This window comes from Mauremys reevesii, linkage group 7, assembly GCF_016161935.1.
Source record: "Mauremys reevesii isolate NIE-2019 linkage group 7, ASM1616193v1, whole genome shotgun sequence".
Classification (NCBI taxonomy): Eukaryota; Metazoa; Chordata; order Testudines; family Geoemydidae; genus Mauremys; species Mauremys reevesii.
In genome coordinates this window covers 37,906,582-37,924,215 of record NC_052629.1, presented here as the reverse complement: position 1 = coordinate 37,924,215, position 17,634 = coordinate 37,906,582, and the positions used below count along the sequence as shown (strand labels likewise).

Genomic DNA, 17,634 nt, shown 5'->3' with positions numbered 1-17,634 from the left:
CTGCTTAGCCTAAAATGATACTATACATTTGACTTAAAAATGCACTAAAAAGAAAAATACAGTGTGTATGTGTTTCTCACTTCAAGCCAGGGGGTTTGGCAGCATCCAGCACTGGATCAGGAGTCCCTGGACTGAAACCCAGTGGAGAGGGAAGGCCTGGGTTAACCACCAAAGGAGGTGAAGCAGAAACCCTCCCAAAAAGGGATAAGGACTACTGAAGCAACCTGATACCGGGGGTAAGGATTGGTGAGTCCAGACTGAGACTGAAAGTCCACTGTGAAGTTGAAGAAATAATAGTTTACCCTGGAAGAGGTTATACTATATATGATCTGCCAGAGGGCTGATTCATAAGAAGAAGCAGTCAGCCGATCACTGCAGGACTGGAATAAATGTCAGCAGGAGGCACTAATGGAGGTGAGCCTCCTACACCATGTCCAGCCACCAGGGGATTTGCTGGCAAGTCATATGCTTATGGCGTATTTGAAGGTTAAGGGGTCTGAGGGCAGGATTTAGTGAAATGGCAGCATGTTACCTGCAGGTAATCTGTGACTTCAGTCCCATTGGAAAAAATGGGAAATGGTGGGCATGTTTACTAGGGACACTCCCCTTCATTAAAATAGGTACTGAGTACCATCAGCAGCTTCATTCCCATTGAGTTATCTGAGTCTCATTGTAAAATATGGGAAATGGCTACTATTTAAAAATAAAGGAAAATTATTAATGCAATTGGTCAGAGACAAAATAAATTTTTAACCTTTGCTTAATTACAATGTAACGTTTATCAAATGTGCATTTGAAGATAGCTAGTAATGTTTTAACTGTATATAAAGTTAAGAACAACAACTTTACTATTTTTTAGCAAAAGGGTAAGAAATTGAGTAACTTCTTAAAGTTCTCATTTACTTTAAAAAATTCATAACCTACATGGATTTCTTTTAAGAATCACCAGAAAACTCCGTTTTTACCCACAGATCCTGCACCATACATACGGGTAAGAGACACTCTTCATAAAAAACAAAGCTGCAGAATCTCTGCTTTAAGTGAAAAATGGAACCCAACTTTAATCTAGTGGCACTAGCACACAGGTATAATGTGTGCAATGTGAATTACAGTCCTAACGTTTTCTCTAGATATTTCTTCATTTAAATTCATAACCATAATGTATTAACAATGTTTGCAGTTAAAATATTTATCATTTGTATGTTGTATTTATCAAGCTGTTAGGTGAAAGAATATGTAGAGTTTGTTCTCCATGTTACAAAGTACACCTCTACCTCGATATAACACTGTCCTCGGGACCCAAAAAATCTTACTGTGTTATAGGTGAAACTGCATTATATCGAACTTGCTTTGATCCACCGGAGTGTGCAGCCCCACCCCTTTGGAGCACTGCTTTACCGCGTTCAGGGGCGGCTCTAGAAATCCGGCTGCCCCAAGCAGCGCGGAGCGCTGCGCCGCCCTTCCCCGGTCCCGGGGCGGGTCCCGTCTTCCCGCGGCTCCGGTTGAGCTCCCGCCGGCATGCTTGCAGCAGGTCCACCGGAGCCCGTGACGAGCGGACCTGCCGCAGTCATGCCTGCGGGAGCTCAACCGAGCGCGGAAGACGGGACCCGCCGCAGCCATGCCTGCGGCAGGTCCGCTCGTCCCGGGCTCCGGTGGACCTGCCGCAGGCATGCCGGCGGGAGCTCCACCGGAGCCAAATGCCGCCCCCCCGGGAAACGGCCGCCCCAAGCGCCTGCTTGGCGCGCTGGTGTCTAGAGCCGCCCCTGACCGCGTTATATCCGAATTCATGTTATATCTGGTCACATTATATCAAGGTAGAGGCGTATTGCATTCCAATGTTTTTCCAAGGGCATAGTTTACTTTAGAAAAAAATAATACATAAAAACATACATTCCTTCCCCACAATATACTTTGCGGAATTTAAATAACTGAAATACATTTTACTAGAACTGCAGTGTCTTGCAGATTGGCATAACCATCAAGGCTTCAAATATCAATATCACAGGTCCAACTCCATTATAATGAAATTCATCATTTTGTATAAAGCCCAAAAGGAAACAACTTTACTACATGACAACGATCATTAAAGGACAGCATCAGTAGCACCAGCCTTTCCACAACATCAACCCTTGGGGCACATTTTGTCCATATTTTCATAAATAGCATAATTTGTGGAAAACACAAGTTTCTTTGAAAAGGAGAAAAAAAAGCAAAATAGTAGTAGAGCATCATTGAAAATAGTTAATTTCACTCCAGAGAATTTCTTCTCTTATTTCAGCTCCCAAATCTTTTGTTAGTCATCATTTTACTTTACATTTTACCATAGAGTAATTAATAAAGGAAGAATTTGATACTATTAGAATCTCATGCTAAGATAAACATATTTCTGAGGCAATATGAACCTTATTTTGAATGATGTATATAGGGTGACCAGATGTCCCAATATTAGGGGCTTTGTCTTAGCCCTGGTCTACACTGGGGCATGGGGGGGAATTGATCTAAGTTATGCAACTTCAGTTATGTGAATAACGTAGCTGAAGTCAACGTACTTAGCTTGACTTACTGTGGTGTCTTCACCACAGTGAATCAACTGCTGCCGCTCCCCCGTCAACTTTGCCTGCGCCTCTTGCGGTTCTGGAGTACAGGAGTCGACAGAAGAGCGCTCAGGGGTTGATTTATCGCATCTAGATTTTTTAGAACAAGTTGATAAACACCTGTGAGGAATGGTCTCGACATACTTGCTCCTGCCTCAGCGTAGGGAGATGGGTTAGATGACCTCTTGAGGTTCCTTCCGGCCTTATGTCTGTGATTCTGTGTTTGTACAGTATTTAGCAAACTAGGGCCCCCAATATCAATTAGGGCCTCTAGGTGCTACTGTAAGAACAAATAATAATAATTAATAAAAGGGTGTGTGTGACATATGGGTATGAATTTCCCTATTTGTCATGCTGCCTAATGGACAAACTGCATTTCACCTGTGCTGCCAAGCCTTATCCCTCCCCTTGCGTGAGCCTTTGCGGTGTCTAGAACCACTGGAATCAAAGAACAAGAATTTTTCCTGGCTTTCTGTCTTACCTTCGTGTCAGCAATTCTCTGATGACTTAAAAAAAATTATGAGTCAAACTCTAAAACAAACTCTCTTCCTCCTCTCAAACCTGTTTCTCTAGGTTTCAATCACCTTTTACTAAGGGAGCCTTTTAAAATTAAGTGTAATGTGCCAGAATCTATTGTATAGGAGGACTGTAACAGGGCCGTACTCACCCCTGCCGCGCCTCCTGCTGGTCCGTCCCGGAATGTCCCTCGGTCCGGCCCTGGAGCGCCCTCGGCAGGCTGGTGACCTGCCTGTTCTCTGGCCCCGGCGTCCCTCCCTGGACCCGGTGCCTGCTATCTATAATTGGGTCTCCCCCTCCCAGGGGAACCCCACGCTACTATCCCCGCCTTGCCTCAGTAGTGGCTACTGTCAGTCATGGTCTAGCCCCACACCCTGGGGCAGACTGCAGTATCAGCCCACTCATCACAGGCAAAGGGGGTTTGGACCTGCTGCTTTGTCCTACCCCTGGGTTGCCCTCTGCAACCCCCAATACCTACTGGCCCACTGCTAGGCCGCAGCCTGGGGCTTTCCAGGCTGGAGCTTCCCTAGCTCCTCAGCCTGTCCCCCAGCCCTGCTTCACTCAGGTATCTAGTCTCAGCCTCTAAGCAGCCAGGCCCATCTCTCTCTGAACGCAGAGAGAGACTCTCTGGGCTCCTGGCTTCCCTGCCTCTTATAAGCCCCAGGGCTTCAGTTTGGGGCGTGGCCTCCAGCTGCAGCCACTTTCCTAGTCAGCTCAGCTCTGTCAGGCCCCATTTTAAACCCCTTAAACCCCGGAGCAGGGTCCACCCTGCTACAAGGACTAGTGCTTTTTTCCCCATTTAGTTGAAAAGAAAGCAGCATCCCCAAAAGAAAGTCATCATTCAGTTAAGTAAAATAAAGTATATTCCTTAAAGTGCTATTTCTTCCTTCCTTCTTTCCATCATAGGCCCAACTCTTTAAAATAAATTATTATATTTAATCCATAAGACAAAATTGGGTTTTGGGAGGATTTTTTTGATTTGTTGTTGCAACTCCTTTGGACTTAGTACAATTCCAGTGGCAGAATGGCAGCACAGTGAATTTTCTCATCATGTTCCATTGAAATCAGTTCAGCATCTTTCCTCTGTGTGGACGAGCCATAGCAAAAAGAAGTGTAATCATAATAATACATTTGACGGTGTGTTAGGCAGAGGTGCGTGAAACTTTTTCAAGTGCTTGTACAAACCAGTCTTTTCAGATTTGTCTGGAGATTCAAATTTGAACTCCAACTTTCAAGAAAAGTTTTAGTTGAACATTACTTGATTGATTGAAAATATGGTGCTACCTTATTCCTTCACCCTCTCACTTCCCTGGTCCTTCTCGCATGAACAGAGAGCAACAATACCCTATAAACTATTCAATGTTTATTGGGTGAACTTCCAGCAAGCATGATTCCAGTTTACTTCCTTAGTGTCCCCCTTCCCAGCTCTGACACCACAGAGCCTTGCCTGTGTCCCTGTTTCTTTCCCATTCCCCCTTTAGCAAAACACGATCCCAATTCCCCCATCTCCAGTCCTGGTTCCCATCCCCCCCCGCACTTCCTGATTGACTGCAAACTATATAGTAAAATTTGAGTTCTGCTTAGCTATACCTTAACCAATAATTTTACTGAAATTTAACTAACCAATCCTAACATATTGTAACATGGTTATTTAACCAATTATATCCCACCACCTTAATTGGTTTACACCCAACAAAATTAATTATACAGCAGAGGGAAACAATCACAGAACCAGACAGAGATTATACAGACAAATGATAGGGAAGTGGAGACTACAGTGATAGAACAATACAGAAATGAGGATTTCACATCCCAGCTATTGATAAGTGAGTTCTTGCCAGACAGGATGCTATCAAACTAAGTTTCCTTTTACATCTTCTAGGCTCTTCCCTTTCTCTGGAGGTGATAGGAATATCAGGACAGGATTGTATTCCTAATAGCCCAATAACACCCTATTTCAATGTGACTAGTTTGGAATGTGAGGATGTGACCATACATTTCCCAGTTTATGGCTGGCCTCTGCTGCTTAGCTGAAGAACCAGGCCTCAGACTGTCACAGTAAGAGAAGGCCATTACACAGACAGACAGTGATTTTTGATTCTTTCTTTTATACCTCTATAACTAGCTAAGTGATAAGAATACACCTAAATTCTTAAAGTATAGGCCTTTGCAGACAGGACTGAATATCTATATCCTAACACTACCCGGTGCTTACAAAATGTCTGTAGCAGCATCAGTTAGGTGCCTAAGCTGTGCTTGGACTCAGATTCCTGCTGCATGGCTGAAATGGACTGGAGTACATAGGTTTTTATAGGTGTGTTGATGGCTCATTAAGGACACTTCATTCTAACAATGGGCCATGGAAGAAACTCATTCTGCCCAGTAAGTCTTCCTGTGAACGCCTCAGCAAGAATATGGGCAATGGCTGCCTCTGTGAGTCAGCAAAGCATGTAAGGACATGTGATATGCTCATGTGACCTTGGACTCCATCTTAAGCCAGTATCTTTCCACAAACAGATATAATACATTTCCAGGCACATGGCAGAGGATTTAAAAGCCCCCTGCGATTTCTCCATTTTGCCTCTTTCTTATCCTGATTCTCTGGACTGTGTACTATAAGGAGCATATTGAACTATAGACTGAAAATCTTCCAATCTTTTGGAAGTTACCAGAGTTTAAAAGCTAGCAGTTTATTCCATCACTGCTACAAACCTGATACAAGGACTTTGCACTTATTTGTATGTATATGATCTGTTAACCATTATTAATTCTCCTTGCATTTTATTATAAAACTTTTAGATTTTAGTTATTTAAGGCTTGACAGCAGTATGATTATTGGGTAAGAGATGAGTTATATATTGGCCTGGATAAATGGCTGATTTCTTGGGATTAGTAGAATCCAATGTTTGATGACATTGGTTTTCAGTAACCACTCCTCATAGAGTACAGTATCTGGGTGGTGAGACCAGGGCTGGAATGTCTAAGGAGACTGCATCTTTGATTTCCTGTTAACCACTGTGGTGAGACAGAACTTTACTTTTGTTACTGGCTTGGTATAATCTAATGATAGAATAATCACCAGTCTGGAGTGAGACTGCCCTATTTCCCAGCAGTTTGTCCTGAATCTGGTATTCTCAGCTATGACCCACTGAGGCATGGTGACACCAGGATAAGCTATAGGGCCTGACAGCAACCAGTCCTGCAGTAAGGCTGCTGCCTATACAGGCATTTTGCAATGGCTGTAGGGAAACTGAGACCATTTGTGTCATTTCAGCAGCTGTCTTGTCCTGGGGAAATTGAAACTGATGGGGCTGGCAGTGAAAAGGGAGAGTCCCTGAGGCAAGGGATGGAACACTTGCTGAGGGATACCAGGTAGCTCCTCTCCCCAGGAGTCTCTGGAGCTGGCATCCCTTAGCTAGCTAGAGGGAAAAGGTCAGCATTCTCTAGCTCTCAGGATTTAACATGGAGTGGTGAACCATATGCAGCCTCATTTGGCTCAGTTCCAGCAGCCCCACCCTGAACTAGGAATGGGAACCCAGTCTGACAGATAGTCCGGGTCTAGACAATTGATTGTTGGTGGATCAGGAAGGAACTTTTTCTCTCATGGGCCAATTGGCAGAGGACCAGGGAGTTTTCCATCTTCCTTACAAGAACTTCAAGCCTCAGTGGGCTAAGTAGGAATGCACTTAGTACCGAACTTAGGTACTTGGGCTGAGATGCTAAATCATTGAAACTTGCTGCTGGTGATTAAAAGGATAAAATGAATGGTTCCCACAGTTAAAAGATCTGCAGCCTCTCCTTGCAGCTCCCAGCTATTTGCTGCTGCCTCTCCCTGGGGAGCTAACACCGGGGTGCTGTAGGGAAAGGCCGCTGAGGGTAAAGGAGGGGTGTGGCTGAAGGGTATGATGTAAGATGTTGCGGGCCCTAACCTTTAAATTATACCACCCCACTCTCAGCAGGCACCCCTAGTCTCTGGGTGGGTGGGTAGTGCTTCTGCCCTGTGCTAAAGTTTAATAAACGTGGCAGCCAGCTTCTTAATTCCATTCATGTGTCTGTCCTCATTTCACCACTCTGTCCGCATGAAGAATAAAACAGTTGAAATACAGGTAGTGAGCAGTCATTTTGGTTTGAGCTGGCTCACTGTAATTAAAGTTAAAAAATCCAAAGCAAGAAAGACCTGGGCTGTAGAACTTAGGTGCTGTGAGATACATTACTGAGTTTCAGCCTTCAGTTTGAATTTCCTTGCTTCCTTGCATTTAAGCTAGATCCTGAAATTGGTAATGTAGTTTTTTTAATTGATACATTAGAGTACTGCTGATAGCAACACTGTAGCTAATAATTTCCTCCTGGTAGTTCTTGGCACAATTACTTCAAAACTGAAAAAATGTGACGGTACCATACAGATTGTGACAATATTTCCATTATAAGCCCCTGTTTTCATATTTTGGTATGCAGAGGTGGATTCTAGTCTACGAACTTCATTAAAATGCTCATCACCAGAGCAAACCCTGCCGAGTATTACACGAGAGCTGCATACTAAACTTGAATCCAGGCACTAAAATATAGTCTGCTCCTAAAACTTAGTGCAAGGAGAACCATTGTCCATAAATTACTAAACAACATTTGGCTATAGTTTAAATAAAAGCTCATAAATGATTAATGGAAGCTATAAACATGAGCACTATGAGTTTATAGATGGCTCTGAACACATCAGCAGAAGGTACAGTAATAAACAACCTGTTGGATTCTATGGGTATGTCTACACTGCAACTAGATACCTGTGGCTGGCCCATGCCAGCCAACTCAGCTTGGGCTGCGGGGCTATTTCATTGCAGTGTAGACTTCTGGGCTTGGTCTGGAGTCCAAGGTCTGGAACCCTCCCACCTTGCAGAGTCCTAGACCTTGGCACACAGCCTGAGCCCAGAAGTCTACACTACAGTGAAACAGCTCTGAGCCTCATTCTTAGAGTTGTTGAATGGCCACAATGAAAGCAACCAGGTGAGCTTTAGTTAGGTACTTAACTGCCAATTGTGCCTTTGAAAATCTTTTCCCCAATTGCTTAAACAACTTTGACTAATCTGCTTTTATGCAGGTGTCTAAATGTGGATTTAAAAGCCAACTTTAGGCATCCAAATCTGAAAGTTATAACCCCTGGCCTCCTGGACTATCTGTATGTGTGAGGAGGAAAGCTAGAGCAGGGATTCAGGGGCCCACCCTTCCCCTTTGTACCAAGATATTCTGCACATGATGACTATGCTAAGTAATGCAATATCTTAGTGTTCTGTGGCATAGGACTATTATTATTTATAGTGCAGCCTCACTACAGAGACCCAGTTATAGGCAGGGATCCCATTGTGCTAGTTGCTGTACAATTGGACAAGATTTTTTGAAATGCAAGTTTACAAATCACTTAAATGTGGAATCTACTATTGATTTTCATAGCTCTGTTATTTTAGATGGAAGGGCAGCTGCGATCTTATCATGTGAGCTGTAGCTTGCCCAAGCAGAAATGGACGGTTTGAAAGCCCTGACTGGAATATATTAAAGGCAATACAATATGGATTACAAAATGGAAGCAACTGAATTTTTCAGCGAACCATCATTTGAGAATATTGGGCTTAATAGAAATAAGGGGATTGCCATTCCTGTGGATCACAGAATTGGTCCATCTACTCCTGTATCCTATCACTGAAAAGAGTCAGCACCTGATGCTTCAGAAGAGGTACCAGTCACTAGTCTATCCAGAATACCTATTGTGCCAGTGATGCCACTCAATCTGAATACCTTACCTACTGCCAGGACATATGAATATGGGGCATGGCAGGAGAAAACATTACACCAAAACCCATGTTTTGCACCCAGGGAATCACATCAAATGGCTTTGCAGTTGGCCTAAGATTTACTTAAGCCCACTCTGCACAGGACCCCAGAGTTGTCATAAATAAACAGATCAGGGTTAAGGTCTCTTTTACCTGTAAAGGGTTAACAAGCTCAGTAACCTGATGAACACCTGACCAGAGGACCAATCAAGGGACAAGATAATTTAAAATCTCTGTGGAGGGAAGGCTTTGTCTGTGTTTCTTTGTTTGGAGTTAGTCTCTTTTTGGATTTAAGAGAGGCCAATCAAATCCTTCAAGTTCTCCAAGTTTCCTGAAATAGTCTCTTCTATTCAATATAGTGAGTATTAGTTAAAAAGGCGGATTAGTCTTTTGAGTTGCTTTCTGTATTTGCAATTGTGTGTTTGCTGGAAAAATTCTTCATTTCTGTTTGCTGTTAATGATTATTCTGAGGAGGAGGGAGGGGGAAGTCTCTCCAGGTTTATAAGTCAGACCCTGTGATATTTTTCCATCCTGGTATTACAGAGATAGTGTACTTTCTTTCTTTCTTTTAATAAAATCTTTTCCTTTTAGAACTTGATTGATTTCTTCCCTTGTTTGGATTTTTAGGGGAAGGGGAGGGGGGAAAGTGAATCCCTCTTTGGTTTGATTCAAGGAATTTGAATCCAAGTATCTCTCCTAAGCACTAGGAGAGGGGAGGGGGGAAAGGGTTTGTGTTGAGATTCAAGTTTGATTCTGTTTTGGGAAAGTTTTGGGGGAACAGGGAGTGGGTCAGACACTTATAAACTGACTGGTGGCAGCGAGAACCAGATCTAAACTAGGATTTTAGTTTAGAGGAGTCCATGCAGGTCCCCATCTTGTGAACGCTAAAGTTCAAAGTGGGGAATAAACCTATGACAAGAGTACAGATTAACAAATCCACCTCAATCTTCCAGGACTGATTCAAGGGCCTGATCTAAGAGCCTTACTGTTAATGACCGATAAGGACCATGTGATTGCTGTTTTTTGGAAAAAGACTGTTTAGTTTTAGAACCATGGATACATATAGTCTCTGACATTACCCCAGCAACTGTGTGTATACACAAAGGCAAAAAAAACCTGATTTATCTAAAGACAGATTTCTTTGAGCAGGCGGCTGACTTTGCAATTTTATTTTCAGATAAACTTCAAGTGGTGGGGAATGAATAGAAATACATCTTCTTGGGGTTGACTTTGATGAGGGTAGACACTTAAATGTGCCATACTCAAGATATGAAGGGAAAAAAAGGAAGTTGACAAGGGAAATGTATCTGATTTTAGTGAGGTTTCAAGCTAAGAAATCCATCCTTCCAGACTTTTAATATCTGCCTAGTGTCATACTACTCTTGTTTTTTTTTTTTGTTTTTTTTTAAAAGATTTTATATTTAATGGTTTTTATCATTATTTATGAGGCGGGACTGTTCGTCAAGCTTGACAATGAGGGAAGTTTTTTCCTCCAACCATGGTACCTAGTAGAATTTAGATATTTCTCTTCCCCAGCCCCCATCTCTCCACTCATTTGCTGTGACTAGTTCTAGCTTTGCATATTTTGATAAAAGTTCAACCCTACTCTGTTTACCTGGTTATTTTTGTTAATTTTGAAAAGCTTTATAGATGATCATCAGAAGCCATATTGTTGTTGTAAGTAGGGATGTTTATTTGATTGTATTAATATTGGTTAATTTTATAACTCTAACTCACTGCCTCAAAAGTTTAAAAAATAAACTGTATTAAAACCTTAAATAATACCATGCAGGGGACTGGGCCCAGTAGATGACTTACAATTTAAACAATGATGTACAGGTTAAAGTATTGCCAACTCTCACAATTGAATCACAATGATATTTGGTGTGTGTCCCCCCCACCCCACCCCATGGCCCCAGGCCCTAGAATCTTGTGTTAGTGAGAATTTCAGTTTTCATTTCGTAAGAAAAGTTTCTAGCCCTCATGAAAGCTGGCAAATATGACCCAACTGTGCCCTTAGAAGCTCAGAAATCAAAAAACAAACACTCACCCCTTTCAAATTCATTATTTTTTTGTGTCTGGATTCTTGGGGTTGGCAATACTGAAGTTTATCAGTGCTCTGTTAGCATGCCAGACTTTAGGCTGATGTAGCAGAACATAGGCAGATCTCTGGACTTCTGCCTGCCCTTACTGCAATTGGTTTCATACACGCTCTGCAAGAGTGTGTGCACATAGCGCTAATTTAAAGTGAAGATATCAATGATGCAGCAACAATTATTAAATTAACAGAAATCTTGCATTAAGTAACTGAACACCTAGTAAATAATGTGAGATACTGCAATTCTTGTGTCTACTGTATCACTCTGGAACCAGAGAAAATAAAGGAAACTGTATGGAGAAAAATGCCTGTGAAAACTTTAATCCTTTCTCTGAAAGTGTAGACTGTGTTCCTCCAAGTCTGATAGCCACTCTCCGAAATACATAAAATTGCTTAGAGTAGGTATGTACAGTACCTTATATCAACTTAATTTCCTAAAACTTTAATGCCATGATATTTTCAAATTAAAGAAGACTGTTTTACCAACCATTTTCATCTGTCTACCTTCTACCCTGGTTCTGATGAATAAGAAAAAAAGGAGAAAATAATATCCATTGCTACCATAACCACTGTACTATTTCCTGCTTTTCATTAGAAGCTCTGTATCAGTATTAGCTTCTCTACATTTCATTGATTTTTTTCAGGGAAGAAGGTATTATAGGGTGTGACTCACCACTGTGTCATCTCCTACTGGCTGTCCTGGGAATTAGTTCTGCGCCCTCTTCTGGTGGCGTCTCGTCCACCGTCACCTCTGCTCCTGGATGCAAGTCACTCCCAGGACCGCAGCATCCTCTTCATGACACTGTTCTCCAGCTGTGCCAAACTCTGTGTTCTCTCCTTCCGGGGGACCTGCAATCTCCACCCAGCCACTTTCCTCAGTGGCAACTACAACCCATTGTCCTGGGGATGCTTCCCATGCAGCTCCAGCACCCTCTTCTCCCCTTACTCCAGGGCCTCAGCCTGTAGGCGCTAGCAGCCAGCCAGGAGCTCTCTCTCTCTAGCTCCCTTGGTCCCTGCTTGCAGCACTGCTCTGTCTCAGGTGCTGGGGCTTCTTCCCCCTGCTAGGAGCCTGTGCATCTCCCCTTGAGTTCTAGTCAGCTACTGAATTCTGCTCTGCCTACAGCCCTTCTTATACGGATCTGTTGGGCCATGATTGGTTACTCCTCTCAGCTCCTTTTTAATTGGCTGCCTCTGGTGCAGCCTCCCTAGAGCTGCTTTTAACCCCTTTTCTGCCAGTGAGGGGCAGCCGCCCCATCACATATGGAATAAGGCTTTTTTAAATACAGAAATGTAATTGAGAGAGAAAAGTAGTATGAATAGAAAAGTCCATTATAGTGATTCTTGGTCACCCCCCTGACAGGCTCAGGGGGAAGCCACTCTGTCTCAGTATATGGCACAGTAAGGGGTCAATTATCAGGCTAGGGCTCTGACTCTCTGGGTGGGGCAGAGCAGAGAGCAGTCTTTAGCAGGGCCCTAATAGTTGTGGGTGGTCCTGCCACTGGGTCAGTGGGGAAGTTACCGAAACGCGTTAACTCATTTTCTGGCCACACAACTAGACTAACTAGTCTGGTTCCCCATGGCCACTTCCTATCCCAGTCTGGTTGTAGGGCTCCATTGTTTGCGGGTCCTCTGTCTCCTCTGGATATTTGGTGGACAGCAGTCTCAGCCACTCCTCTCCACAGTCTCCTACGGGGGCAGGTCACTGCATGTCTTGGTCTCTGGTCCAGAGTTCCACAGCAAGGTAGAGACATCTGCTTCCTTCCCTGGTCTCTGCTCAACTGACCTGCAGGACCTCCCTCTTATACTTCCTGTTCTCCCTGCTGCTTCCAGCACTGGGGAGCAGAGCTGGCTTGGCTCTGCCCACCAGGGGGCATGGGGCGGTCCCTCTCCATCAGGCTCAGAGGGAGGCCACTCTGCCTCACTATGCTGTTTATAAATGAGGAGAGGAATAAAATTACCAATTATTAATAATTGGTGAGAGACTATATTTTTAAAGGATATTTAACAAGAAAAAGACCATTTCAAATAATTATTAAGAAAGGGAAAGTCTATAAAATAGCTATTGGCAAAAACGGGTTAGGTAATATTTAAAAGATGTAAACACACACATCAACTGGTCCTGAAAATAAATATTTAGGGAACTAATTATTGTACCATTGATATTTTTTTTCTGAAAGATGTTGGAGAACTCAGATGGGAAGATCTGAGGAAAAGCAATTACATAAATTTTCCAAAAGAGGGAAGAATAATAATCTTGATAATTACTGTTTCAAAATTTAGTTTTTCTTCCTCATAAGATAATGGAATATATATTGTGAAAATTATGAAATATTTGGACAAGAGAAGCATCAATAATAAGCAGCATGGGTTTATAAAAATATATTGGAATTCATGTTATTTTTTTGGAGGTAGAATTACTGAAAAAAAGTCAAACAATAACCATAACAATTCATAGCATATTTTTGGATCCAAAGAATAGAGAAGTTTTCCTTTTAATGTAAACTCTCATAGAAAAGAAACTTAGTGATAAAATCAAATACCAGTAGTTATAGAACTTAATAGGATATGCACTCTGTAATACATGTGTAATACTGTAAAACATGATTACAGATGGAGTGGAGGCCATGATGCAAAAGAATTAATTTATTTGATTGATTTACCTGTGTTTAAAGTAGACTTTATTTTAATATAATGTCTTATTTAATTGTGGTTGTATACATATGTAATTCCCAATTTTTCAACATTATTCATGACTGCTTCATCAACCTTCTGCTTATATATACTGGGCCTAACCTGTTTGTATCCTCTACTGCTTCAAATGAGACTTCACATTAGTTTTGGTCTAATTGGTATGTATTATATGACATAATGAGATAAAGCAGCATATTCTGATATGAAATTTACTAGGGAGTTAATGAAATACTCTTAGATACATCAAAGTTACAGAAACCTTAAGGATTAAAGTAAAAAAGAAAAAAAAGGAGAAAAGATAATTTGAACGGTGTGTTAAAATGTGCATATTATTCTAGAGGTCTTTCCTCCTTCCTATTACAAAAAGCACCATTAATAACACCTTAATTTAAATGTTTTGTCTCCAATCCACTTCTGTCTCCTATTCCCTTTACAGTCTGAATTTTACTAAACTTAATAAGTGATAGTCAATTTTCTTTGCAGTAATCTTTACTATTTTTCATCAGTCTCCCTCCCTTGATCAAGTGTGAATTTTGAAATCTGAACCCACTGATAAATAAATAGCTCAAATAAAATTATGTTGTCTTTCAACATAATCAAGAAGACTAGATGGTACTGCATAAATAATAATGCTCATGCTTATAGTAAGTGGAAAACAGTAGTACTAATGTGCAATGAAAAAAAAATTCCTCCTCCCTTATGCCATGGAATGGCTGTGGAATCTAATGGTTGAAATAGTCTGTGCAAGACCCTTACATATCTCCTCTGTATATCCCTGGTCCCCAGTACCCTGTCCATGCTCATCACTCCTGCATAGTAGCATGCTAGGGGTTCACATGTTGCAAAGGATGTGCACGCCCTGGATGACTCCAGCATCCAGCCCTCCACTTGTTAATCAGAATGGCACTGTTCCTGCCCTGTGAGACTATGGAGGGCAAAACTGCATATGACCCTAACTGAGGATTTTTTTTTTCTGATGTTTGAGTGAGGAAACACCATGCTTCTTTTAAAGTGCTGAGAGAAATGCCTTTTGTACTGGGATGGTGTAATGGAGTGGCACTCACCTCTCACCCCCCTTATTTGAGTGTGTGTGCATGTACACACTCGGGCTTGCAGTGAAGTCTTCAGTGACTCAGCCTTCCAACCAACTCACATACAGTCTGAATGTGAAATAAAAAACAGTCCCAGGGAAACAGTCCTACAGGGGGACCTACCACAGTACCCCTCAGTTGGCCTTTCTTTCCCAGTAGCCCTCCATGGGCTCAAGTCTGGCAATCTTTAAAATGGCCTCAGCCCTTGTATTGAGCCATACTCCAGGTTTCCCTCCCTGGAGGCAATGTCCTCACCCTCATTGGGCCCTATGGGTCCCAGTTTTCTTGGTGGGCCACTAAAAGAGTTCAGTTCCCCTTCTGGGGTGCATTAAAGCCAGGCCACTTTCCCAGTGGCTGGTGGGGACCCAAGCCCACCCTCTACTGCAGGTCCCAGCGACTCTAAAGATAGCAGCCATCTGCCATATCCCTTTAACTAAGCTGCCTTACTGCTATGATTTCCTGGGCCACTTCCCTGCAACCCCAGCTCATTTTCCACCTTTCCTGCAGTGCCTTGCCCTGGTTGAGTCCTAGCAGCTAGGCAAGAGCTCCTTCTCCTTCTCTTCTCTCCCCACAATCTCTGCCAGCACTGCTCTGTCCAAAGTCCTGTAGTTCCCTCAGCCAGCCAGGCACACCATCCACGCTCCTCTGGCTCCAGGCAGCTACTGAACTCTGTTTTGCACTGCAGCTTCTTTTATATGGGCCTACTGGGCCTGGATTGGCTTCTCCCTGCAGCCCTTCCCAGATTGGCTGCATCCCATGCCACTGCTCTAGTCAGCTTCTAGGACTCTTTCCACTGCCCTGTTCTGTGACAGGGTGTGACAAGGTTGTGAGGCGTCCAGAAAGGAGGCCTCAGGACCTCGCCCACCCTGTCACAGATGCTCAATCAAGAAACTAAGGGGTTTTTTTTGTGTTTGTTTTATTTTCCCCTACATAGGTCATGAACTCATTTCCAGCGAGGAAAAAAAATCAACTCATACTCTAGATCACTTGGATGTGTTTGTGAAAAGCAATCAGTAGAAGTACTACTACTAAGAAATCATTGAAGGTAAAAGAACTCTGCGGTTATATAGAATGTTTTAACTTATTTTATTATTATGTATTCCTTGTGCAGGTGTAAGGTAAACTTGTAATAAAGCAAACAAAGAAACAAACAAAAAAATCAATATACATCGAGGCCCAGTCCTTCTAGTACTTATAGTTAGGTTTGATGTGGCTATTCATATGCATAAAGTAACTCTCAAGAGTGTTGCAGGAGCAGAGCTAAATGGATAAAAGAGAATAGCAAAATTTAATCTTGTATGTTGGTCTTGGGCATTAACCTGAACACAAACAATTGGATGCCATTACCTATGATAACTACAAGTGCAGATAAGTGAATAAATTCTTAAGTATCATCTTCAATTGTTAAATATAAAGTACAAACTCAGCTACTGCATATGTAATTGTATATGCTACAACTGAGGTGAAATGCTGGCTATGCAGCAGATAATTGACATTTGAAATTTCTCGTGTTCTGTTGCTACAATAAAAAGGCTTGCACCTTGAAAAAGTTGTTCAGAAAACTTTCTCCAAAGGATTGATTCCTGATCCTAGTCTATAGATTAAAAACATGAGAGAGAATATAAATCAAAAGTGTTTTTACCACTGAAAATCAGGATCTGCATAAGTTCTCACTTATGTTAGTAGGCTGTTTTGGACAGAGGTATATTTGTGATTTGGCAGTGAGGTTGAATGCAACTGTTTCATTATAAAATGTAACCACATGCAGCAGTTGATCACCATGTCAAAACCCATTTTTTACATTTCTCCTATGGAAACAAGCCTAAGCAGTTTTAACAAGTATGAAATGGATACAGAAGCTACTCTGAAAAAAAAATGTAGACTATAATGAAGATTTATATTCTTTCTCGTGTTTTTTTTTAATCTATAGACTTCTATATCAGGGATGTAATTTTTATTTCATTCTATGCAATAGTTCAAAAAACCCTAAATGTTATCCTTTTCTTTGCAATTCTAGATAACTTTTCCAGAGGGGATACAAGATATAGATCATGTAGGCAGTTGGAGCAACATGAGCATAGAGTGACATCCACAACTCAGATTTATCTTTCTTTCAGATATTTGACATTAAGCAAAATTATTATAATTTAGTATCAGAAAACACAGATGTCTATTAAGCTGCAATTTCAGACTGTTTTACTCATGGTAACACTAGACTGCTCTTTGAACATAAGGCTGCTTAACTTGTCTGTACCCTGTGAGGAAAAACACTTGTATATACAACTTTGGACATTATATGATGTGATGTGACATAAAGCCATGTACTCTGATACTCTGTGATTCACTAGAGAGTTAAAGAAACAGCAAACATTTTACTGAAATCTGTGAGGATTAAAGTAACTCCCTGCAATTTCACAATAGCTTCTCTGTCCAGATCCTTAAAGAATGTACCATTAATTCCTTCCTGTTGCAAATATTTGGAGATACATCTTCTCTCTTTTCCATTATCTTTAATATCCCCAGGTTCAAGGGGCTGATACTGCAATCCTTGCTCAAACAACATTCCTACTATAGTTGATGAAAGTTTGCCTGAATGAGGAGTGCGGGATTGGCCTAAATGTGTATCACTTCTCTCTTGTTAAATTCTCTCTCCACTTTTTCATCTATATGAGCTAATATAAATATCTGCTAAAATGTCTCTTTACCTGGCATTGCATTGTAATGCTTTGCATTTTAACAACATTTCATTCCCTTAATTACATGTACTCTCATGTCAAGCAGCTACTTGATGCCTGATCCTACATTCCTTGCTCACCCCAAATTCC

General features: G+C 41.8%; 1 long non-coding RNA gene across 7 annotated transcripts in view; it reads left to right on the top strand.

Moving 5' to 3' along the window:
- Nucleotides 1–17,211, top strand: part of LOC120369390 — a 39,166-nt gene extending 21,955 nt beyond the window's left edge. For 6 of the 7 annotated variants that reach the window (XR_005583132.1, XR_005583137.1, XR_005583131.1 and 3 more), the window contains 4 exons: nucleotides 87–236; nucleotides 972–991; nucleotides 15,744–15,854; nucleotides 16,827–17,211. This is a non-coding gene — a long non-coding RNA (uncharacterized LOC120369390). Of the gene's footprint in view, nucleotides 1–86; nucleotides 237–971; nucleotides 1,086–15,743; nucleotides 15,855–16,826 lie in introns of all 7 variants that reach the window. The other variant, XR_005583135.1, reaches the window with a different exon arrangement.
- The last annotated feature ends 423 nt before the right edge of the window (nucleotides 17,212–17,634 follow it).